At 33.3% G+C, this 27,621-nt stretch overlaps 1 long non-coding RNA gene and 1 other non-coding gene across 2 annotated transcripts; one reads left to right on the forward strand and one right to left on the reverse strand.

The window, feature by feature from the left end:
* Positions 1–7,202: 7,202 nt before the first annotated feature.
* On the reverse strand, positions 7,203–26,656 carry LOC109163284. Its single transcript, XR_002051240.1, has 3 exons — positions 26,641–26,656; positions 25,465–25,466; positions 7,203–7,328 (listed from the first exon to the last, which is right to left on the reverse strand). It is a non-coding gene; the product is annotated as an uncharacterized LOC109163284 (long non-coding RNA).
* TRNAR-UCG lies at positions 7,521–7,594 on the forward strand. The gene has a single exon. It is a non-coding gene; the product is annotated as a tRNA-Arg (tRNA).
* Positions 26,657–27,621: the final 965 nt, after the last annotated feature.

Here is a 27,621-nt window from a genome sequence, read left to right on the forward strand (position 1 = left end):
TTATTATTATTATTATTATTATTATTATTATTATTATTATTATTATTATTATTATTATTATTATTATTATTATTATTATTATTATTATTATTTATTTATTTATTTATTTTATTGTATGATTACATTATTAGAAAGTCAAAATGATATGTGTTGATTAAGTCCATCAAAGTCTAGGTGTGTTGAGTGATGTATGTAAAGTTTAAATTTGTAATACACAACTATACATTTCTTTAAGAAAAATAAAATTGCATTTTTTTCTTTCCCAAAACTTACATTTTTAACTCATAAAATCAGTGTTAATTTAATCTTTAATTATTAGTACTTGTAAATGTGATCCTTAATTAGTCATAAAAATAGTTATGTTTATTCTTATGATCAATATAATCACTTGAAAAAGTTACATATATATATTTTCAAAGATGAAAGCAGCATGACTGATCCTTAAAAAAAAAAAAAAAAAAAAAAAAAAAAAAAAAAAAAAGTGACTAGTATCATAATTCAATTTGGATCCCTTCACTATAAGAAAAAATTGCATGCATTTCAAGTTCAAATTATAAGGTGACTGTAAATTTTGTTTATACTTCTAAATTATTATGAGTTCTGAAATTGATTATTCACAAAAGTGATTATTTTTATCCTCACTCTGATCTGTTACTCACGTGTAAAAGTTGCACATTTGATCTATAATTGGTGTGTTTGAAAAACAGTTATCAATCAACTTTTGTTTTATTTAATTAATTTTAACTCTTTGACATGGTCAAATAACTAAAATGAGTGTTATATAAATAATTTTGTTGACTTAACGTATCGATATCAATAAACTACATTTAAAAAAAAAATGCTACTTAGAAAAATTTTTTTGGCACATGATGATTACTCGCATATAGTAAATAGTAAATTTATCAAACATCTTTTTATAAACTGCCGATACTACTAACTAGATAAAATAACAAACTCAAATAACTATCAACTAACAATTTAATCATCAAACACCCAAATATATTTTTTAAGTATGCAAATAGTCATTTATGTGACTAATTATTGGTCAAATTTCTCTTTATTTATGCACACAAGTAATATATTCTAAAATACTAGATCACATAATTAATTGACTTCGTTGGAATTTTTTTTTTTTTTTTTAAGATGAATATCAGAATCTGTGGTCATGTAAAGATTTGCAACTAAATTGTAAAAGTCAACCTATGACTTAATAGTTTTAGTCTATATTTTCTACTTAGTTCTATTTTGGGTCCTAAATTTATAGATGACAATTTACTTTTAGTCCCTTTTTATCATAACATCCACTTTACATGTGCGCATAAATATTAAATAAAGAGAAAATTGACTAATAATTATTCATAGAAATGACTATTTGCATACTTCAAAAATATATTCGAGTGTTTGATGATTAACGGTACGGTTAGCTGATACCTAATTGTGTTAGTTGTTTTGACCAATTAATAGTATTATTAACGGTTTGTAGGACGGTGTTTGGTAAATTAATTGTTTACTATCTGCGAGCAATCATTTGATGCCAAAAAAATTACTCCAAGTAGTCTACAAAGGAGTTTTCAACAATGTATAATTCAAAGCAGTTATATTATGTATTATTCTTACAAAAATATGACAAAATTGTTAGATATTTACATATTACATATATATTCCGTGCAAATAATTTCTATACCTGAGTTACTACACAACAAGATAATGAGATCAATTAATACAAATCCGAAACATTGATATATAAATTGTCTAAACTTTCAGTACCAGATACATATATCTACATGTTCGCTATTATATGGGTAATTATTTCCTCGAATTAAAGCAATAATAACATCATAAAACATAATCGATTAAACAAAAATCATCAATTGCACTATATAATTGTTGGTTTTTGGGTTTTTGGGCCCAGGGAGGTCCAACACAACCTTGGTCGGTGGATTCACCTTTCACATGCGGCCTATAGAAAAATAAGTAGAACAAATATAACTCAATGCTTTTTGCACGTGGAAACCGAAAGGAAAATCACGGGCCTTTTTGGGCGGTGCCAAGCCTAACTCCACTATGTATTTTGTAGGTGTCTTTGTACATGTTGTATGGCTATTTTGTATATAGAGATATTGTTTAAGAATAAAGCAATCTTTGATACCGAGAAATGGAGTATGCTTCTTGGTGGGATGGTGGTGGACTCTTCTCATATGGAGTCTTCTTAATGTGTGGAAGAGTGATGGAGTCTTCTTCATGTGTGGAGTGAAGCCTTCCTGGGAGAGTAGTTGTGGGAGAGTGATATGTGGTCTTCTAGTGTGTAGGAATAGTGCTTGGGAGAGTCCTCCCATGTGTAGATGAATGAGTGGAATCCCCCTCCTTGTGCTCTTCTTCTCCCTTTTATAGCTAGCTCATCCCAAAAGTGTCCGTTGGACCATTTAGTAGGGTATTGATGGGTGATAATTAGGGGGTTATGGGTACATAGTTGGTTGATAAAGAGGCTAACGGCTAGTTAGTAAGTAGGGTAATAATCAGGCAATAATAAGGTAGTAAATAGGTTTCATGGGTGATAATGTAGGAATAACGGCTAGTTTAGGCCGACCCTCTACACGTGCCGACATTCCGGGTCGAGCCGACTCCTGGGTCGAACCGACCCCTCGGTTTGGCCGATATCTATTCTTGGGCTTGCTCCATTTTCTTCTTGGGCTTGATCTCTTTTCTTCTTGGGCCCGGAGCCCACGGGGTTCACACCCCATCAACTAGTCCCTCACTTTTTTATGTCTCGCACTCAGCAGGGCATGGAAAAGTATATTGTCTCACCTCAAAATTCCCTTTATTAGCCGCCTCGATTTTTGCCAACACTTCATTCAAGATTCCAAACAACTCCATCCTCATGAATTCTCTTCGTTCGCCATATGACCGACTGCTTCAATGGATGCGACCCTCTGGCTTCGAGCCCCTTTTTTTCTTTAGTCGTCGAAGTGAATCTCGGCTGTAACTTTTTCTTTCTCTAATAAACTTCTAAGGGTTTGGACCCTCGATTCCTTCTTTATTCGCCGAGTCCCTCAGTCGAGGCGACTTTCGGTGATAGCTTCTTTTTTCTCTAAGAAACGTCTAAGGGTTGGAACCCTTGTTTCTTTTCTCTTTTTCTAAGAAACGTCTAAGGGTCAGAACCCTTGTTTCTTTTGTCTTTTTCTCTAAGCAACGTCTAAGGGTCAAAACCCCTGTTTCTTTTATCTTTTTCTCTAAGAAACGTCTAAGGGTCGGAACCCTTGTTTCTTTTCTCTTTTTCTCTAAGAAACGTCTAAGGGTCGGAACCCTAGCTTGTTTCTTTTCTCTTTTTCTCTAAGAAATGTCTAAGGGTCGGAACCCTTGTTTCTTTTCTCTTTTTCTCTAAGAAACGTCTAAGGGTCGAAACCCTTGTTTCTTTTGTCTTTTTCTCTAAGAAACATCTAAGGGTCAGAACCCCTGTTGCCTTTCTCTTTTTCTCTAAGAAACGTCTAAGGGTCGGAACCCTTGTTTCTTTTCTCTTTTTCTCTAAGAAACGTCTAAGGATCTGAACCCTTGTTTCTTTTCTCTTTTCTTGCCGAGTCCCTCAGTCGAGGCAACCCTTTAGGCTTTTTCTATCTAAGAAACTGTTTAGGGTTAGTGCCCCGTCGTTTCTTTACTTTCTCGCCGAGTCCCTCAGTCGAGGCGACTCCTATAGGCTTTTTCTCGGAAACGTCTAAGGGTCTGGGACCTTGTTTCCTATCTTTTCTCGCCGAGTCCCTCAGTCGAGGCGACCCCTTAGGCTTTTTCTTTCTCAAAAACTGTTTAGGATCAGTGCCCCGTCGTTTCTTTACTTTCTCGCCGAGTCCCTCAGTCGAGGCGACTCCTGTTGGCTTTTTCTCGGAAACGTCTAAGGGTCTGGGCCCTTGTTTCCTATCTTTTCTCGCCGAGTCCCTCAGTCGAGGCGACCCCTTAAGCTTTTTCTTTCTCAGAAACTATTTAGGGTCAGTGCCCCATTGTTTCTTTACTTTCTCGCCGAGTCCCTCAGTCGAGGCGACTCCTGTAGGTTTTTTCTCGGAAACGTCTAAGGGTCTGGGCCCTTGTTTCCTATCTTTTCTCGCCGAGTCCCTCAGTCTAGGCGACCCCTTAGGCTTTTTCTTTCTCATAAACTGTTTAGGGTCAGTGCCCCGTCGTTTCTTTCTTTTCTTGCCAAATTCTCTTAGTCGAGGCAACCCCTGTAGGCTTTTTCTTTGAAACGTCTAGGGGACAGTGCCCTTTGTTTCTTTCTTTTCTTGTCGAGTCCCTCAGTCGAGGTGACTCCTTTGACTTTTTCTATGAAACGTCTAAGAGACAGTGCCCTTTGTTTCTTTCTTTTTTTGCCGAGTCCCTCAGTCGAGGTGACTCCTTCGGCTTTTTCTAAGAAACGTCTAAGGGTCCTGGCCCTTGTTTCTTTTATTTTTTCTCTGGCCGAGTCCCTCAGTCGAGGCGACTCCTAGCTATGACTTTTCTTTTTCTAGTAAACTTCTAAGAGTTTGAACTCTTGGTTCTTTCTTTACTGACTCGCGTCCTTTTGTCGGGGTGATTCTCGGTTGTAGCTTTACTTTTTCTTCCTTTATATAGCCCCTTGTAGATGAGAAATTCCATGAGCAATATTTTGGAATGTATATGTATTTTCTTGCCACGCCCAGAATATATCCCAATCTGTTGTGCGGCACATGTGACTGGAAGCTAAGCTCGCCATATGCAGAAGGATCCATCCTCGAGGCTCGCATAAGAGATAATACTCGGGCAGACTCTTTTGAGCCGACCATTTAGAGCTGATTGGGAACAAGTGAGTGAGCTGCCCTTTAGTCTGCCTTATATTCCTTCAATGAATTTAATTTGGATTTCTCCTATTCTTCGTCTTCTATCCGTAAGTCTGCCTTAAAAGTTTTCCAGACAACGTTAAAGTTACGTCGATCAATGGATTCAAACACCCCAAAATGATTACCGATAAGTGTGGGAAGCCTCTCAAACATGAATCCCGGTGGCAAATTATGAACCTGAACCCAGAAGGAAGCATAATCCAACCGAACCTTCAAAGGATCGTCTACATTCCCTAAACGCTTCATCAACACTAAGTTCTGATCAAAGTTCTAAGGACCATCCTCCAGAACCCAACAAATGTCATTCTCACGGTAGAAGGTTAACAAAAAACGACTATCACCAAGCTCACGAACATGCACTCCTCGCCTTGGACGCCACGCAAAATCCATGACATCCCGGAACACTACCATCTAGCTTCACTGGTTTTTCAGTAACAACACGACCAATCGCCGCAAACCGAAAATCAAAGACTAGTTGTGCGATATCCTCAACTTCAACAAGAACCCCATCATCGTCATCACCAATTTGAAGTGCTTTGCATGCTTCTACAATACCACTATGCTCACCCTTCTCAATCGTAGATGACTAAAGGATGGAAACGTACCCTGAAAATTAGAAAGAGAATTCAGGAAGCGAAAAATCCTAATACCAGGCTGGAAGAAACACTCTACGAGAGAGAGAGAGAGAGAGAGAGATAGAGAGAGAGAGAAATCAATCGTTTGTTAAACATCTAAAAATGAGTGTTTCCTAAATAGTTTTGCTGACTTAGCTTATTGATGTCAATAAGTTATTTTATTTTATTTTTAAAAAAAAAAAAAAAAATTACTTGGAGTAATTTTTTTTGGCATCAAATGATTACTCGCAGATAGTAAACAATTAATTTACCAAACACATTCCTACAAACCGTTAATAATACTATCAACTGGTCAAAACAACTAACACAATTAGGTATCAGCTAACCGTTAATCATCAAACATTCGAATATATTTTTGAAGTATGCAAATAGTCATTTCTATGAATAATTATTGGTCAATTTTCTCTTTATTTATCCATACAAGTAATATCTTCTAAAATACTAGGTCACATAATTAGTTTACATTGTTGGAATATTTACAAAAAAAAAAAAAAAAAAAACAAAAAAACAAAAAAAAAAAAAAAAGATCAGAATTTGTGGCCTTAAAGAGTTGCAACTAAATAGCAAAAGTTAACCTTTGACTTATATTTTTGGCCAAAGGATGTAGAGTGATTCTATTATCAAATACTCCGTATTTATTAGAAAAAATATAATATTTTTTTGAAGGTAGAAAAAATATAATATAGTTATGGTGTTTTATAATGTTGATTGAAAACTAATTTGGTGTATTTATGAGAATGGAAAATGATGTAGAAGTATTTCTCAACACATTAATTGATCTATTCTTCTATAGAAGTTCACGTTTTTTTTTTTTTTTTTTTTTTTTTAAATTACAAAGGAAAGGGGATACCTATCTACATATACAACCTACACCTACATTGAGACTCAAACCTTAAACCTCTCACATAAATGAGCAACCCAATATCAGTGAACCACAAGCCGCTTGGTAAGTTCACGTTAATTTGATAAATTCTAACGTAATAGTGTAATTATAATGCTTTTAATTTTACTTATGTATAAGAATGCTTATAATTCTTTTTTTTTCAAATAATATCAATATGTTCATTCCATTGACATCTAAGCTTTTTTCTTAAGTGATCATTTGATACTTTTTCATCAATTATTTTTAAAATATATATATATATATATATATATATATATATATATATATATATATATATATATATATACACGGAATGTATTTAATTGGTCATTTGATATTTTCTTGTCAATTAGTTTTTTTTTTTAAATAATTTCAGAAAATATATTTACAGAAAAAAAATAGAGAATTAAACCAACCCTAGCTTAGATTTATTTTTTATAATTTCAAAGAATTATATTTATTATTGATTCAAACAAACTTTCTCGGATCAAAATTCACATTAAATATACTAAGGGTGTGTTTGGTTTGCACATGGGAATCGGAATGGGTATCAAATACTTGGTAATGGTAATGACTTTTAGTGAAAGTATTTTGCATATTTGTTAGTAGGATGGAATGTGAATGATTATCAATAATGTTGTTTGATTATGTATGATCCAATAATGGGAATAAATATTTTTAAAATACAAGAACACAAAATCAAGACAATTTATTCTAATATAAAGACATACAAAACACCAATATGAACAAAAAAAAAAAAAAAAAAAAATTCTAAAGCACTAATCAAAGGGGATGAGAAGGAATAAGGGAATGAAAGGGGATGATACCCTTATTTTATTTGAGTATGGGTATTTCAATTAAGGGGATATTTGAAACTCATAGTAGTGTTCTAAAAACCTATCAACCAAACAATACCAATCACTTTGATACCCATTTCTTAGAGCTAAACCTGTCAACCAAACACACCCTTAACTTTTTCATATTTTTAAATTATTAATAAATTGAATTTTCCTAATTATCAAGTGGATTATAATTATATTACAAAATACAAAGCATTTGTTGCATATGCGGAGTATTTATTCGTCTCGCTGGTTAACAGATTGACACTTTTGTTGTATCACTATTGTGTTTAAGTATATTTATTTCATAATTTTGTACAGACATGACCGCATAGCGCAGTGGATTAGCGCGTTTGACTTCGGATCAAAAGGTCGTGGGTTCGACTCCCACTGTGGTCAATTTTGGAGGAAAATTGCAGTTGAACTTATGGCGATGATGCTCTATCGGCGGACGGCGGTCAGTATGTTGGGAAATTGCGCAGTTAGATCCTATGCGATAAGGGCTCAATTAAGTGGGCGGCCTAGCGTATTAGAGTATTAGACCATATGCGAGAGCGATTATGATTATACCATTTCAAAAAGTTTAACCGAGTGGGTAGCTATAATACCCCTATGCGACTAACTCAACCAAGGAGGGTGGCTACACCATATGTGAACTGACTAGCTCAATCAAGAAATGTGGTTACACCCTATGTGACAAGGTGGCTACACCCTATGTGACAAGTTCATCTAAAAGGATAGTAAACTCTATGCAACTAGTTCGGCCAAGAGTGTCTTGACAAAAGGGTGCATGATTATGCAACGAGCTCTCAACTAAATTCAAAACGGGTTTAATCCGCTGGGTAAGTCCATCCACTTTTCTACTCTATTTGAGGCAGCATTTTTTAAATTTGGTGTACAGGTTAAAGAAGAGTATTATTCTAAGACAATTATACCAATTCTTGCTACATGCTGTTCACCGCGTCAAGTTAACAACCATGAATGGTATATTGGTATCGTTCAATAAGCAGATAGTATAATAAAAAAGATCGAATAATCACTACACATTGAACACAAAGCAAGAACACTCATAACATATTTAGTCTTTGGACAAGAATATTTGAAACAAAAATCTCAAAATTGCAAGGGGCTTTTACTAATAGGAAATTTTCAAGAAAATATCCAAATTGAAAAAAATTTTGTCTGTCCTTGATGTTCAGCCACAACTAATTCACTATATAAGTTGTAATATATTAAACCTTAATAGCATATATATTTTCTCATTGGGAAGTACATCTCTCTCTTCTTCAGCCTTTCTGCCTTTAATACACACACACACTGATATATATATATATATATATATATATATATATATATATATATATATATATATATATATAACATTCTTTTATATTAATAATGAGAAGTGTAACTAATAATGTGTTTTCTATTCAAATTATTTTATCAAATTAATTATGTTTCATATTTTGTTATGAATATTTTTATAAAGTTTTGATGTGTTTTATTTTTCGTCTATATCCAATAATATTTATAACTATATTTCTTAGGTAATTTATTTATTTATTTTTTAAATTATATCTTTTGTTTTAATGTTTCGCCTTTACTGAAAAAATTTTCTGAATCCGTCTCTATTTCTTCGCCCCCCCTCCATCGAATTTCTAACTTGTCCTTGATAACGATCACTCGATCAGTTCCTCATTTTTGCTGTAGCTGTTTTCTTCTGGCAAAATGTGTTACAAGACAAGTATTTATAGAGGGAGGTCACGCCACGGGATGGCTGGGTATTTTGTTTTGTTTGTTACTTTTTTTTCTTTGTTTGTTAGTTTGTCATTGAAGGTTTCAAAGGTCATAGTCCAAACACTAAAACATTATTCCGTGTTATTATTAATTATTATTATTATTATTATTATTATTATTATTATTTATTATTGTATGATTATGTCAGAAATTCAAAATGAGATGTGTTGAGTATGTCCACGAAGTGTAGATGTGTTGAGCAATCATTATTGTATGGACCATGGTCCATACAAATTGTGTAGATCATATTTTGTATACTGTACAATAATGTACATTCAGTATAAAAATAATGTACATTCAATATAAAAATAATGTACATTATATTTAGGGGATGTACATTATTTGTATATTGAGTGTACATTATATTGTATAATATACATTCAGTAAAAAAATAATGTACATTTATTATATTAAAAATGTACTTTTTGTTATGGTGCATACAACACTGTATGGACCATGGTCCACGCAAGAATTTGCCATGTGTTGAGTGATGGATGTAAATTAAAATTTAAGGCCGAGCTGCTTATCAATTGAAAAATTTCTCCAATTTTTTTATTGGAGAACAAAAAATAGAAAACTTGATTACTAACATTTTTGATTTTGAAAATTAAAAATATTTTTCAATTTTTTAGAAAACTTGAGAATTCTTAAAAACTATTTTCTAAATGAAAAATATTTTCTAAATAAATAATATCTATTTTGGCTATATATCACTACAACCACATTTTTACCATTATCAACTTACGAATCAGAGTACATATTTATTTATTACATTGATTACATTAATTATCATTTTCTTTTATTTATCATCATTTTCTATCTTTTCTACTTGCATTTACGTATATAAACATAACTTATTTGCTTAAGCTTAAAGGTAGACATTATTCACATTATCACAATTAAAATTTGAACTCTACACTAATTTTTAGATTTTGATTGAACTCAATATATTATTGGTTCAGATATTTTTAGTTATGTTATATCGTAATATAAGTTAGATCCAGATATCTGATATTAAAACTTCACATATATTAAACTTCAAAATAGAAAGGGTCACACTTGTGTGAGACCATCTCATGGATCTTTATCCGTGAGACGGGTCGGATTGGGTCAGGTTAATATGTAAATGTAATATTTATACTAGCAAATGTAATACTAAATCAAGAATTAATTTTATTTTTTTTTTTACAGAAAACATAATACTTTTAAGGACAAATGTTTTATTTAATATTTTTTCTCAAAAGTATTACATTTTCTCATATGAATAATAAACATTTTATTCCTGATTTAGTAATACATTTGATAGTATAAGTATTATATTTTATCTTGACCCGACCCGTCTCATGGATGTACATGAGACAGTCTCACACAAGTTTTTGCCAAGTAAAAAGTATATATTTACATTTAACTCAAATGAATATATCCAAAAATATTTTAAATATTTACTAAAAAACATTAATATTATCTCAACTTAATTTTAAGTGAACTTAATAGGTTATTGGCTTGGATATATTTTTAGTTATGTTATATAATATGGATAAGTCTGATATGGTAAAACACTAAAACATTATTATTATTATTATTATTATTATTATTATTATTATTATTTATTTATTTATTTTATTGTATGATTACATTAGTAGCACGTTTGGTTCACGGAATGAATTTGGAGGGAATAGGAATGTTATTCCACAAGGAATGGAATAGGTAAGGAATAAAATAGGAATTGTATTCTGTTGTTTGGTTAGCTAGAGGAATAGACTTTAGTAATTGTATTCCAGTGTTTGGTTGGTTAAAGGAATAGAAATGGAATAGGTTTTAAAGACATAAATACCCTTATAGAAATAATAATAATAATAATAATAAATAATAATAATAATAATAATAATAATAATAACAACAATAACAACAATAATAATAATAATGAATATGATTATGATATATTGAATGTTATATATATATATATATATATATATATATATATATATATATATATATATATATGGATATATAAAAATTATAATTAATTAAATATATACATTTATATAATACATTATATTTATTAAATAAATATAAATATTATATAATGTGCAAAGGGTATTTTTGGTATTTGTGATATAAAAGCTATTCCCAAGGGCATGGGAATAGCTAATACCAAGGCCCCCCTAGGAATGGCTATTACCCTTGCGAAGGTAATAGCTCATTCCTAGGCATGCTATTCCCATGACAAAATGATCCAACTAAACGATGGAATAGATCTATTCCAAGGAATGTTATTCCATTCCCGACCTATTCCATGAACCAAACATGCCATAGAGAGTCAAAATGAGATGTGTTGATTAAGTCCATCAAAGTCTAGGTGTGTTGATGTATGTAAAGTTTAAATGTGTAATACACAACTATAAATTTCTTTAAGAAAAATAAAATTACATTTTTTTCTTTCCCAAAAATTACATTTTTAACTCATAAAATCAGTGTTAATTTAATCTTTAATTATTAGTACTTGTAAATGTGATCCTTAATTAGTCATAAAAATAGTTATGTTTATTCTTATGATCAATATAATCACTTGAAAAAGTTACATATATATTTTCAAAGATGAAAGCAGCATGACTGATCCCTAAAAAAAATAAAAAAAGTGACTAGTATCATAATTCAATTTGGATCCCTTTACTATAAGAAAAAATTGCATGCATTTCTAGTTCAAATTATAAGGTGATTGTAAATTTTGTTTATACTTCTTAATTATTATGAGTTCTAAAATTGATCGTTATTTAATTAATATTTATTCACAAAAGTGATTATTTTTATCCTCACTCTGTTACTTACGTGTAAAAGTTACACATTTGGTTTATAATTGGTGTGTTTGAAAAACAGTTAGCAATCAATTAACTTTTGTTTTATTTAATCAATTTTAACTCTTTGACATGGTCAAATAACTAAAATGAGTGTTATGTAAATAATTTTGTTGATTTAACTTATCAATATCAATAAACTAAATTATTATATTTCCTTTTAAAAAGTTACTTGAAGTAATTTTTTTTTTTTTTTTTTTTGACACCAAATGGTTACTCTATAGTAAATAGTAAATTTACCAAACATCTTTTTTTATAAATCATTGATACTACTAACTAGATAAAACAACTAACTCAATTAACTATCAGCTAACAAATAATCATCAAACACCCAAATATATTTTTAAGTATACAAATAGTCATTAATGTGACTAATTATTGGTCAATTTTCTCTTTATTTATGCACACAAGTAATATATTCTAAAATACTAGATCACATAATTAATTGACTTCGTTGGGATTTTTTTTTTTTTTTTTAAAGATGAATATTAGAATCTGTGGTCATGTAAAGAGTTGCAACTAAATTGTAAAAGTCAACCTTTGACTTATAGTTTTGGTCTATATTTTTGAGTTAGTTCCATTTTTGGTCTTATATTTATAGGTGGCAATCTACTTTTAATCTATTTTTATCAGAACATTCACTTTTGGTCATAGTATTATTGTGACATGACCAATTTTGGTCCTCTATCAACAAAATCGTTGAAATTTCGTTAAATTGAAGGACATTTTTATCTTTTTAATACAAAGTGCGTTGACCCGTTATATTTATTTTTAAAAAAGTATTCATAATTGAAGAGCGAAATACCGTTGTATTTAATTAACGAAATTTCAACTATTTTTTTAATAGAGGACCAAAAGATTAATTTTATTTTAATATTTTTATTTTCCTATTTTACCCTCTACTATATTATTTATTTTTTCCTAAATACCTTTGCACTCCATTAATGGAGTAATCCATTAACTATTTATTATTCTTAACTTACTTATTGATTTTCATAAGGAATGTCTTAGGTTCGAAGCTCATCCCAATCAAAGTTGGCATAATTGTTGAACATATACTGTAAAAAAATACAATATAAAATTTAACATGAATTTTGGTGTATTAATTAGTGTTACTATACAAATAGCATTCAAAGTTGAACATCAAAGATAACAAATAAGAAACCTTGAACATCATTTTCTTGCATATGTTTTTAAAATAAATCTATTAGGAATAATTGTAAAATTTTGATGAGCCAAAAATGTAATTTAAAAATTATTAATATTCCTAATTTTATTTTATTTAGAGTCTAGGAAAATTTTTGGAGATACTTAGTTCTAGCTCTTTGAAATTTTAATTAAAAGGGGGAAGAAATCAAAATTTTTCATGCCAATTAGAAAATAATTTTACTTTTGGAACAAAAATGGCATAAGAATTATTTCTTAAAAAGTAGCAAAGCTTGTAGAAGGATTGTACAAGTCAAAGTCATTAAATTAATAAAGAAACGATGAGAACGGAATAAATTGTATTGAATAAACATGATTACAAAGATACAAGATACATGAATATATAAGGAGGAAATCACAGGGAGACTAGAATAGTGAGTCATAATCTAACTCAAAGACAGAGTCCTAATACCCCCCTCAAGCACATGGTATATTAGTCACCTGTAGCTTGTCTCTAAGAAAAGAAAATCTAGGGTCAGACAGTGCTTTAGTAAAAATGTCAGCAAGTTGATCTTTGGTTGAAATAAAATTTACTTGAATATCTCCAGAAGAAACTCTGTCTCTAACAAAATGATAGAGGGTAAAATAGGAAGACTAAGAATTTCCTGACAGTCCCGCACTAACTCAGAATCCCATTGATTAGACCCAATACAGAAAAGAGAGCTAACCAAAGGATTGTCCAAATATTCAGGCTCAAGAGTCGTAACAAAAGGGATTATTAGAATATGGTAACTATGGCTAGGACTGTGCATCGGATGGGTTCGGGCGGATTGGATTTCGGAACCCCTAAACCGTTCAGATTTCGGAGTGACAGATTATTCCCCTATCCGTTTATTTAAGGGTTTAACTCATCGGATATTTCAAAGTCGGATTACGGATGATTTTGCTCGGATTTCGGATTGAGTCGGATTGGATAAAAAAAAATACAAATTAAGCACAAAATAAGTAAATCAGCAAAAATTGGTTTAAGTAAAGCTAAGTTAGCTAACTAGCTAAGTAGTAACTACTAACTACTTAACAACTTACAACTTAAAAAACAAAACTCATACAACTTAATGAACTCTTATAGACTGAACATACTACAAAACTTTAATTACATTTTTCAAGTTTACAAAAAATAGTTCAGCATTCAGGTGTGCAATAGCAAGTTAGCAAGTCAGCAAATCAGAAGTCACAGTGGATATTGGAACTGCAAGAATATCCCTTGCCAATTTTGAGAGAATGGGCAGCCTCTCAGAGTTCACCTTCCACCATCTAAGGATATCAAAATCATCCTTGTTTTCCAGAACAGCCTCACTCAAATATAGTTGCAGCTCAGTCTGTTTAATCCTTCCACCACTTTCCAACCTTTGCCTTTTGAGTTCACTTTTCAACCTAGATTGTGACTTACCAACAGTAGTAGCACTAGACTGCACTGTCACTGGTTGAGAAGGTTGGGCAACAGCAGCTGGTTCAGTGCTTACATTCACAGAGTAAGTGGCTGCATAATCATTGAACAGCTCAACCAGTGCAGATTAGACCTTAGCAAAACAGTCTTTGCCTTTATCTTCACCATAAAGTTGAGTAAACTGGGCAGGCATATACTCAACTTTATCTCTAGGGTCCAAAATTTTGGCAAAGAATATCACACAGTTCATTTTATCAGTGTCCCCACCACCGCCCCCGTCCTCCCCCCCCCCCCCCCCCCCCCCCCCCCCCTATTTTTGAAACTAGTTTTCATTTGGGCGCCCATATCCTGTTAAGATTGTAACCAAGCAAAGATACAAAGAATTAACACATACATATTTTAAACAATGCTCAACAGAATAACAGGTATTAAATTCACCTTTTCATTTCCAAATTCAGCACCAGTCATGTCATCTAACATGCAACTAAGATCAGAGATCTCACTAAAGAAAGTGTTAGATGTCACATAAAGAGAACCAGAAATTCTCACAGTCATATTATAGAAAGTTTTCAACGGAGTTACTAAGCTTTTCACATCAAACCAATCCATAAAAGTTGGCACAGAGGTACCAAGGTCAGCAGAAAATGAGGAATCATGTAATTTAAAAATTATTAATATTTTCAATTTTATTTTATTTAGAGTCTAGGAAAATTTCTGGAGATACTTAGATCTAGCTCTTTGAAATTTTAATTAAAAGGGGAAGAAATCAAAATTGTTCATGCCAATTAGAAAAAAATTCTTTAATTTTACTTTTGGAACAAAAATGGCGTAAGAATTATTTCTAAAAAAGTAGCAAAGCTTGTAAAGGATTGTACAAGTCAAAGTCATTCAATTAACAAAGAAACGATGAGAATGGAATAAATTGTATTGAATAAACATGATTACAAAGATACAAAATACATGAATATAAAGGGAGAAAATCACATGGAGACTAGGATAGTGAGTCATAATCTAACTCAAATACATAGAGTTATAATCTAACTCAAATACATAGAGTCATAATATCCCCTCAAGCACAAGGTATACTAGTCACCTGTAGCTTGTCTCTAATAAAATAAAATCTAGGGTCAGGCAGTGCTTTAGTAAAAATGTTATCTTTGGATGAAATAAAATTTACTTGAATATCTCCAGAAGAAACTCTATCTCTAACAAAAAGATAATCGATCTCCACATGTTTGGTGCGAGCATGGAAAATGGGATTTGCACACATGCATGGCGGCAAGGACATCATGGTGGTAGGACAAGAATTAGCCCTACAGAGTATTTCTCATTCTATATACATGAGAAGGTAAATGAGAAGCATACATTGTTATATTCTAGGAGATTATTTCAACAATACTTGGTTGATGCATATACAATGATTGAATATGCATGCTTGATCTACATTAGAACTCATCAAAAGGCATTGGATTGTGAAGCTTATCAGGGGGTTGAATGATGCATTAACAAGGGGCAAATTAGATCCCACAGATCGGGATGAAAGAATTATACTCCCATCATCATTCATAGGTGGAGCTAGGTATATGATTCAAAACTATCAAGATGCAATGACAATATGCAGGCACATCGGTTATCCACATTTGTTCTTAACATTCACATGCAACCCGAAGTGGCCTGAGATTGAGCGATATGTTGCACAACATGGCCTTAAAGCAGAGGATAGACCCAATATTGTTTGTCTCGTGTTTAAGATGAAACTTGATGCTTTGATTGAAGAGATCAAAACAGAAAAGCTGTTTGGCGACATATGTGAAGGTATGTATTTGATTATCATACATACTTTAATGTGCCATAATTAAATCTAAATTCAATTTTATAAAATTCAACTGGTTTTTTTTTTTTTCTTTTTAATTCTGATAAGTTATCTACACGATTGAATTTCAAAAAAGATAACTCCATCACACGCACATATTGCTATTTGCCAAAAGAATAAATCGGGTAAATTCCGCAACCGAAATTGATGCCTTGATTTCTGCTTAAATTCCAGACCCAAATGCTGACAATGAGTACAATGACGCAGTTAGCGCATTCATGTTGCACGGACCATGTAGACAACTCCGGAAGAATTCGATGTGCATGGTAAATGGTAAATGTTCAAAGTATTTTCCAAAAAAATATGTTAGTCAGACGATTTTGGATAAAGATGGTTACCTAATCTATAGAAAGCGTTGCAATGGACGCATAATCAGTAGGAATGGAATCGAACTTGATAACCGTTACGTTGTCTCGCATAATAAACATCTGCTTCTAAAATATTGCACAAAAATTAACGTTGAATGGTGCAACTAGTCGAGATCGGTTAAATATTTATTCAAATACGAGAATAAAGGAAATACTACTTGATGTGTACCTTGTGGGATTCTCATGTTGAGTCTCTATTACCTGTACAAGGTCACTCAGCATAATTATATGCTGAAGTTTAATTATAAAACAGAAGTCAAACAGATCAACTCTATAGGCTTTCCACTTTTTATGTTTCGGCTTACAAGTTTTGTGTCTTTGAAAGATCCCAAGGAAGTTAATGACAAGGAGCTCATTGGTAAAACCCTAATTATACTATTACTAATAAAATTGCTTAGGCATATAATCACTGCTTATATTCTTTCAATATGTTTCAGATGTTATAGGTCGTGTGGTGGAGATATATAACCCTGTAGACAAGATTGTGGGTGGTAAAGCCACAAAACTAATTGACTTTCAAATCTGTGATAATGCGTAAGTTTTATATATTTTGTTTATTTCCTATAGTTTTAGGGTTTGTTTATTTATTCCACTTTCTAAGTTTCCTTTTTTGTTTATTATATTTAATTATTTTCCTTTTCTACCTACCAAAAACAGTGATAACTACTTGATGTGTACCTTGTGGGATTCTCATGTTGAGTCTCTACTGCCATACTACAATTCAAGTTCAAATGAACCAGTGATTGTAGTTATTCAATGTTGTAGGGCAAAGGTGGTTAGTGGTGAGTCTTTGAACCTTATACTGTCCTCCTCTAATTTATGCAATAGACACCAATGCTATGTGTTTTTATATGTGTATTTTTTTGTAGGTGAGGTCAGAATAACATCATCATATGATGCAACTAAGATCTGGGTAAATGCTAATTTTGATGAGTTCAAGGACTTCAAATCTCAGTAAGTCTATGTAATGCATAAACTTCCTACCATTTATGAGTTCTAAATGAATGTCATTTACTGATTAAAAATCTATTTATTTTTTGCAGGTTAAAAGTTCAAGAGACTCCAATTAAAAGTTTGAGCACTGTGACTCTAAACTCCCAGTCCACAGGGATTGAGAGTTTCCAAAAGGGTGAAAGGATTGTGTCTACAATCTTTGATCTATCTAAGCTGCATGTTGTTAATTACATATTAAAAAGCTTTCTTACAAATCTATTTTGTGGTGTTAAACATATTTTTTGTAACTATTTTTTCAGGATGAGGATTACTATATTCCTGGTGAAATTATGGCTATAGAGTCTTCTATAGACGATTGGTACTACATGGCATGCATGACACCTGGCTGTAACAGGAAGCTTAAAATAATTCAAGGGGTCTTAAGCTGTGACAAGTGTGTAAAACCATTTGAGGAAGGTATTGCTAGATATAAGCTTTTGGTGAGAGTCTTAGACAAAACCACAGATGCAACTTTCCTGCTCTGGGATAGGGAAATGGCAGAATTAGTTGGCATTCTTGCTACTCTGTTGTATGAGAAGTACAAAAAGGTACTTCTGTTGCTTCTACTAATTGTATAAGCCTTCTAAAATTTCTATTCTTTTTTTTACTAATCGTAGTACTTATCAGGCCGATGTTGACATCCCCACTGAGATTGAGGTGGTGATTGGTTTAAAAATGATTTTTAAAGTGGGGATTAAAAGAGCTCAAATGAAAGGCAGTAATCCAGCTTACAATGTAATGAGGGTTCTAATGGATGAGCAGTTGTTAGATCCTTATTGTTCCAGATTATTTGAAGATCAAGAAAAAGACCTAATGTCACAGCAAATAGAAGAGGATGAGAACACTTCTCAACATTCTGAGGTGATTTGTGTTTAACTAAACCCTATCTTTTACTTAAATACGTTAAGTAATTTCTAATTTTTTGTTCTACATATTGTTTTGCAGGAAGCCTCTAAAGAAGAAGAGGTCAATAGTCCTGCTAACACAAGGCCATCAGAATCCCAAGTTGATGCTCAAGCAGATTCTCCTACTACTAAAAGGTCATTGCTGGATCAGTTCTCATCCTCAAAAGGGAGCAAAAGGTCAAAGGGGGGACTCATTAAGAAGGAGAAGATGAACTGAATTGTTTCAAAAAACATCTGAACAATACTTTAAGCCTCTGAGCTGTTTTGATTTCTTTTTTTTCTTTTTTTTTTTTTTTTAATTTCTGCATTGCACTAAACATTTTGTTGACTATGTTTTGGTTTAACTGAGTATTATTCTGGACTATTTTGGTTTTTATTATGGTTTTTAGTATGTTTTAATTTCTCCTAATTATATAACAAAATTACTTAAGGATACTATTGTATTTTATTTTTTTTCCTATATTATTTCCTAGGACAAACAACAAATACTATATTGCTTAGAATTTGACTTGCATTGTATATACAATTCAAAGTCTTTAGACCAGATTTTTTTAAAAATAATGCATCAAAAGTTTATTGTTTTAACAATAAAGACATATATGAAATAAAGACATGTTTTAACAATAAAGTGTATAAGGGAACTAAAACCAGTTTTCCTATATATGAAACTACACCCTAAACTGTAGACTTTATTGTTAAAACATGTCTTTATTTTTTAGGACATACTATAATACACTTAGAGTATCTTGCATGATACTTAAACAAACAACAAGTTAACACCACAACTTAGAAAAATCAAAAGAGTTTAAAAAAATGCATCAAATATCTAAAATCTCATAATAGTAGACCAGAAAGGTTCATAAAAACAGTTTTCCTATACTTAATTCTTAAAAAAATTGTTTTTTATATGAAAGTTATCATATAACTTAGGTATAACAAGTTAACACCACAACTTAGGAAAAAAATTAAACAGTTTTTTTTAAAAAAAAAACATCAAATATCTAAAATCTCATAATAGTAGACTAGAAAGGGAACCACAAACAGTTTTCCTATACATATTCTTAAAAAAATTGTTTTTTTTTTTTATATGAAAGTTATACATAGTATTATACACTTAGATGTATAAGTACACCCAAAACTGTAGACTTTATTGTTAAAAAGAGTCTTTATTTTTTAAGACATACTTGTTAGGAATATATTGTAAATTTTGATGAGCCGAATGTATTTTTGAAAAATCAAGTAGTTCCCATTTTTATTCTATTTGAGTCAGTTTGAGTCTACGGAGTATGGTGCACCCATATCATGCAACCCATGTACAAGTCTGGAAAATCACAAGTTGATTTTAAATGTTAAGCGGGATTATAGCTTAACATAATTAAGTTGCGGATAAGTTACCAAGAACCATGCTAGAGGAGTTGGAAGAAACGCGTGTGAGCTATGCCAAATGATCTTAAGTTTGAATCTCAAGTGAAGCATTTTTAAGCTTGGGAGACTAGCTTGGACCGTATGGGAGACTAGCTTGGACCGTATAACCGTATGGGTAGCTCAAAGTATACCAAACCGTATGGGAGACTAGCTAGATGCAGACTAGGTAAAGGAGACTAGCTAAGAATATGGAGACTAAGTAAAGTGCACAAGTCTCACAAAAGCCATGCACCATATGGAGAAACACACCAAGTATGGTGGACCAAGCTTAAATTCGAAACAGAGCATCTCACCATGAACAACTATGAAGTTTTTACAGAGGTTCCAGTATAATATTTTACAAGGATCACGAAGGAGAAAATATCTGATATATTTTCATCTGAACATCAAGTTTTAACAGTGGAACCGGAGACGCTTAAAGAAGGCTGATTCGCGGAGAAATTATTTTATACTCAAGCAAGAATCAACAGATAAATTATTTGATCAACTTGACATGTCAGAGTATTTATGAAGGACCAGAAATGTCAAAGATTGCCGCGCCGAACTTATTCAAATTTTGGAGGCTACAAAATTCAAGACACAGCAACGGGAAAATTATTCAAATCATCTGACAAAAGGAGAAATGACATCTACCTAATATTTCAGATCAAGTTGACAATATTATTTGATCAACTACAATTCAAAATGGACGATCAAGATCGATAGTTGATCAAACGGGCAAATAGCTTTCACTAGCTATAAATTGTCCAAGCAGACTTGAAAACAAGCAGTGAAGAGTTCAGAGATAAGAACCCCAAGTGATTGAGCAGTTCAACAACTTGAACAACGGCTAAGACCTACAAGCAAAAGATACAAGTTATTTTTTAATTAGCCGAAAAGGGGGAAACAGAGCTTCATAGAATTAAATTCAAGTCTGAGTGAGAGAGAAATTTTATTTCTTTGTAATATTCTCTACTGAGTGTAGAAAGAGGGCGGAGTAACTAGAGAGAGTGAAAAACCCTGGTTGAGTGTAGCTTTGTGCGTAGCACTCGTGGTGAAGGGCAGAGTAACAAGAGGAGCTTGTGAAAACCCTGAGAGGATGTAGCTTTGTGCGTAGTTCTCGTGGTGTAGGAGTACAGCTTGGTGCGAAGTACTCGGGAAGGCGGAGTAACAAGAGGAGCTTGCGAAAAACCTTGGAGGAGTGTAGCTTTGTGCGAAGCACTCGGAGAAGTGTCGTTGGACACTTATTACTATTGTATCTGGGTGATCGAAGAATAGTGAATTTCCTCCTTGAAGTAAAAGGAGAAGAGTGGACTAGGAGGATTACACCACCTCTGAACCACTATAAATCTCTCTCTCTATTTACTTACTGCTCATTTATTTTGTGCATGCTTATTCTAACTGCGAACTAACCCGATTACGATTTATCGCATATCTTTATCTGTCTGGGTTTGATAGTTCCCACGTTTGCATGCAAGCCAAACTTTACATACATCATCCTTGAACCATATCAAGTGTTTCTAACGTGTAGCATGTTTAGAATCTCTCTTGGAGCACCGCACTAATTAAGCATAACACTTTACCGCTACTTATTCCGCTGCACACTCTAAGTTGTTTATCTTGTTGATACTTGTTACTTAGATTTGAAATTACCAAAGTGTTATTTGCCTTGTGTGTTTTCAAAGAAAGTTTAAAAAGTTAGAGAAGTCTATTCACCCCCCCTCTAGACTTCTCGCCACCCTTTCGGGACCAACAAGTGGTATTAGAGCGGTTGTCTATTTGAGTCAATTTTGACTGCTAGATAGATCTCAAAATCTTCAAAATGAAGAGAGATATGGCTCTTACTCAAAATTTGCTTTTCTCACTTGATAAGTTTGATGATTGGAAAATACGTATGCAGGTGCACTTATCTGCTTTAAATGACGAAATGTGGAAAGTCATCGCAAATGGTCCTATCCAAATTATGGAAGTTAACACTGCAGCCGCACTAACTCCAAATGTTCCACGATATATACCAAAGCCAAAAATGGAGTGGACAAAGGAAGATAGAGGGCGAAATAATTTGGACAACATTGCCAAAGATATTTTGTTCAAAGCGGTCGATGACACCATATTCCCAAAGATTCGAAAGTGCACCACAGCAAAAGAAATATGGGATACACTTATCGGAATCGGTGAAGGCGATGAATAAGAAAAAGACAACAAACTAACCATTGCCATGAAGAGATTCGAAGATTTCAAAATGCTACCGAACGAAAGCATCACCGACATGGAAGCTCGATTGATCAAAATTCTTGGAGAAATCACGGATCTGGGAAAGACCATTACCCAGAAAGAAATATCGCTCAAAGTGTTACGCAGACTACCTACAAATTGGGATATGAAGGTGACTGCAATGCGCGATCATAGAGATCTAAGGACATTATCTACGGATAAACTCTTTAGTGATCTTAAGGCGTATGAGTTCGAAATGAAGACACGAGTCGAGGAAGAACGTGATGAACGAACATCCGCATTGATGGCTGAACAACCCTCAACATCAAGGTCAGTAGGAAATAATGATTTTTTATCTGATGAACAATTTTCTCTATTTGTTAGGAAATTCAAGAAGTTCATGCGAAAGAACAAAGGATCACCACAAGGAAATTTCTTTCGAGAAAATAGAAGATCAAGAAGGGAACCGGTCGAAGATAATACAAACGTGTGTTACAATTGTAGAAAGCCTGGACACTTTATGGCCGAATGTCCACACCCCAAGGCGGACAAAAATTTGAATACTTCTCCACAAGTGGAATACAAATCCAAAGAGAAGAAATTCAAAAAGGGCAAACGGAAGGCACTAATAAGCGATCCGTTAGAGGCAAGTGAATCCGAAGAATCATCTAGTGACGAGAGTGATTCATCACAAGAAGATACGGCGCTACTATGCCAAGTGGGCAAGACACCCGAACATGAAGAATGTTATATGGCGCGTGAAATCGACGAAGAGGAAATTTGGTATTTCGATAGCGGTTGCTCTCGACATATGACCGGCAATAAAGCTAGTCTAGTTGAGTTCAAAAGTATCGAAGGACCAAAAGTAGTTTTCGGTGGAAACGATCGATATCGAATGACAAAAGGAACTGGCGCAATTGTGAAAAATGGTCTACGAATTGATGACGTATCTTATGTCGAAGGATTAAAATTTAACTTGTTTAGTACAAGTCAATTTTGCGACAAAGGATATTTTGTAGAATTTTACAAAGGCAAATGTCAAGTCAAGGACGAATCCACGAATGAAGTCGTACTCGCCGGATCAAGAAAGAAAAACATGTATGTTGTGGATTGGAGTACAACGAAGGAATCCGTATGCTTGATGGCAAATAATTCTAATGAAGCTTGTTGGGAATGGCACAGAAGGCTAAATCATTTGAATTTCAAAACTATCAACAAGCTTGCCAGAAATAATATAGTCGAAGGACTACCCAACATTGTGTTCAAGAAAAATCAAATTTGTGATGCATGCCAGAAAGGAAAACAAATCAAAGCATCATTCAAAGTCAAAGCTCAAGAGTTAACATCAAGACCCTTAAGTCTACTGCACATGGATTTATTTGGTCCAGTAGACCCAGTAAGTATAAGTGGTAAGAAATATACTTTGGTTGTTGTTGATGATTTTTCTAGGTACACTTGGACAATATTCATCAAGAAAAAGGATGAAGTCTTATCAAAGCTGCCAGAGCTATTAAAACTTCTACAAGTCGAAAAGGACATGAAGATTGCAACAATACGAACCGATCGAGGAACAAAGTTCGTGAACAGAGTGATTCAATCCTATTGCAATTCACAAGGAATCTTACATCAATTATCTGCCGCACGAATGCCGCAACAAAATGGTGTAGCTGAAAGAAGAAATCGAACACTCAAGGAAGCCGCACGAGTCATGATAACGGCCGCCGGTCTACCAAAGAGATTTTGGGCAGAAGCGATTAACACGGCGTGCTATACTCAAAATCGCAGTCTAATCCACAAGTCTTATAACAAAACACCATATGAATTATGGAAAGGGAGAAAACCCAATCTCACTTATTTTCATACATTTGGCTGTAAATGTTTTGTACTTGTTAATGGAAAGTCTCAATTAAAGACTTTTGACGAGCGAGCGGACGTAGGAATATTCTTAGGATATTCATCCACCAGCAAGGCGTATAGAATTTTCAACAAATCAACCATGGTGGTAGAAGAATCGATTCATGTTGTGTTTGATGAAAATCACGGCAATAATTGCAAAAATGATGAAGGTAATCGTGATTTAATTACTTCTAATGACAATTTCGAAGATAATGTGTTGCAGGAAGTAGAAGAATCAAGTGATATGGGTACTCACCAATTTGAGGCAATATCAAATGAGATACCCGAAATGTCACGCATGCCTCCAACTGAAATTCAACAAGAAGAAATTCCAGTAGTTGAAACCGAAGAAGCATTCGTCAATAATACACAACAAGTGGAATCACATCAAGAAGGAAACTCTGAGAATCCAATGAGTTTTCAACCAAATCGGAAATGGCTAAGAAGTCACACCCATGACTTAGTCATTGGAAATCCAAGTGACGGAGTGAAAACGCGATCATCTACTAGGAATCAACAACAAGATGCAATGTTCTCATGTTTTCTATCACAACTGGAGCCAAAGGAAATTGATGAAGCTTTAGCCGATCCAAGTTGGATAGATGCCATGCAAGAGGAATTAGATCAATTCAAGCGCAACGACGTATGGAAACTTGTTCCAAGACCAACGCACCAAAATGTAATTGGCACTAAATGGGTCTTTAGGAACAAAGCAAACGAAGATGGCGTCATTGTTAGGAATAAAGCAAGATTAGTCGCGAAGGGGTATTCACAAGAAGAAGGAATTGATTTTGATGAGACATTCTCCCCTGTCGCACGACTCGAAGCAATTCGGATATTCCTAGCATATGTAGCACACAAGAATTTCGTTGTGTATCAAATGGACGTAAAGAGCGCATTTCTTAATGGCTTACTTGAAGAAGAAGTTTACGTCGAACAACCACCTGGTTTTGAGGTAAAAGACGTTGGTGATCAAGTCTACAAATTAAAGAAGGCATTGTATGGGTTAAAACAAGCTCCGCGAGCTTGGTACGACACCTTGTCGATGTTCTTAATTAGTTGTGGATTCACCAAAGGTCTAGTCGATAAAACCCTCTTTAGAATTCAAGAAAATAATCACATTTTATTAGTACAAATTTATGTTGATGATATTATCTTTGGAAGTACTGATAAATCTTTATGTGAGAAATTTTCTAAGCTCATGCAGAACAGGTTCGAGATGAGTATGATGGGAGAATTAAATTACGTTTTGGGACTGCAAGTCAAGCAACTTGAAGAAGGAATTTTCATAAATCAAGCCAAGTACACAAGAGATCTTATCAATAAATTTGGCATAGATGGAAAATCCTCAGTCAAAATTCCCATGAGTACATCTCAAAAATTGGATAAAGATGATGAAGGAAAAGACGTCGATCAAACATGTATCGAGGGATGATTGGATCGTTACTATACTTAACCGCAAGCAGACCGGACATATCCTACTCGGTTGGCGTATGTGCAAGATTCCAATCAAAGCCCAAAGAAAGTCATCTGATTGCAACTAAGAAGATAATTCGATATCTTAAAGGAACAATCAATGTGGGATTATGGTATCCCAAAGAAGGAGATTTTACACTAACTGGTTATTCAGATGCAGATTTTGCAGGTTGTAAAATAGACCGAAAAAGTACCTCAGGGACATGCCAGTTCTTAGGGGGAAGACAGGTCTCTTGGTTCAGCAAAAAGCAAAACTCCATAGCTACGAGCACTGCCGAAGCCGAATATATTGCAGCTGGGAGTTGTTGTGCACAAATCTTATGGATGAAGCAACAATTGTTGGACTATGGGATTAAGTGCGAAAATGTTAGAATTTTATGCGATAATACAAGTGCAATCGCCATAACCCAAAATCCGGTGCTTCATTCGCGAACCAAGCATATCGACGTTCGACACCATTTTATCCGAGACCACGTCGAAAAGAAAGATTTGAAAATCGATCATGTTCCCACGGAGAATCAAATTGCCGACATTCTCACAAAGCCGTTGTGTGAATCTCGTTTTGCAACTCTAAGGCATGAAATGGGAATGATCGAAATGAGCTAAGCAATTCCTTAACTCTTAATTCTTGTTAATTTTTGATACGTACTGTGTATTGCATGTAATTTATGTGATCTATGTGCTTAATTTATTTGTGTATGTACGTATAATATATGTTTATTTGTGTACATGTTTTCGTAAAATTTATGTGTTATAATTTTGTCTTACGAAATCTGCGTACCTAAATTTGTGATTTATTTATGTGATACGTATGTCTATTTAAATTATCACGTTTTAGCATAATTGATTTGTGTAATTTGTTTGCTAAATGTGTTTAATTAGATTAATTTGAGATTAGTATGCAATTTAGGGGGAACAATTTTTTTTCAATTGGGTTAATTTTGATGAAAATGAATATATTTAAGGGAAATTTAGATATTTGCATGCCTATTGGGTTTATTTGAGTTTGCATGTTGAGAAAAATGTTTTTCTGATGAATGCTTGCCCATTTTGGAGATTCAAAAGTCAAACAAGTTAGGCCCAATTTTAGAAAGTCAAAAGATTTAATTGTTTTGGGAACTTGAAATTTCTTTTCAGATATTAGGTATCAGTCTGATCAATTTTTTTTTTTCAGGTTTCTTTTCAGAAAATCAGCTTTATTGAAATATGAAATTGAAATAATAATATTTATCTGGAGTATATTTATTGGTCTAACAGATTATTTTCGAGTTTTTTTTTTTTTTTTTTTTCTGATTTGCTCCAGGTTGGCGGTTATTTGAAGCACAATTTTTGGCGCCATGTACTCACAAATGGAGTATAAAAATCTGAGCTGGCAAATTAAAATCATGTGAAAGGTCGAATTTATCCTCAAGGAGATCAATACTCTCTCTCTACCCACTAGAGGGCAAAGGAGTAATTTCGCATCCCTTCTCACTCAATTCTAACGAGTAGAAAGTGGAATTAAAGAAGAACACAAAATCTTCTTCTTCTCTCTCTCTCGCCGGCCGGAAACATAGCACAAGAAGAATCCAAAAATCTCTCAATGTTCTAACACCCATTCTAATTTCTCTACACAAAAACCTTCTACACACAAAAACCCAAACCCAAAATCCTACCCAAATAACCTCACAATCCAAAAACCCATCCCTTCTATCCTATTTCGAACCTCACTGCCGAATCACTCAATCTTGCACCAAAAGATTCCTAAATTCTATTTCTACTCAAATGGAGGCTAATCAAGTGGAGATGGAGTCATTCACAACTGGAGGATCAAGAAGGTCGAGCCGTGTACTTAGCGGGATGATTCTTGATGTCACCGACTTCAATAAGCAAGTGGAGGACAAATCTATTGGGGTAAAAATTATCAACTCTCTCGAATCTAGTGGGTTGTTAAATTTTTGCACTTTTAGATATGTTGGTTTCTATAAAGATGAGGTGACCGAATTATACATGAATGCTAGAATAGAAAATGGCTCAATTATTTCTATGATCAAAGGTGTTGATGTAGAAATT

The sequence above is a fragment of the Ipomoea nil genome, unplaced genomic scaffold, assembly GCF_001879475.1.
Source record: "Ipomoea nil cultivar Tokyo-kokei standard unplaced genomic scaffold, Asagao_1.1 scaffold3016, whole genome shotgun sequence".
Lineage (NCBI taxonomy): Eukaryota > Viridiplantae > Streptophyta > Magnoliopsida > Solanales > Convolvulaceae > Ipomoea > Ipomoea nil.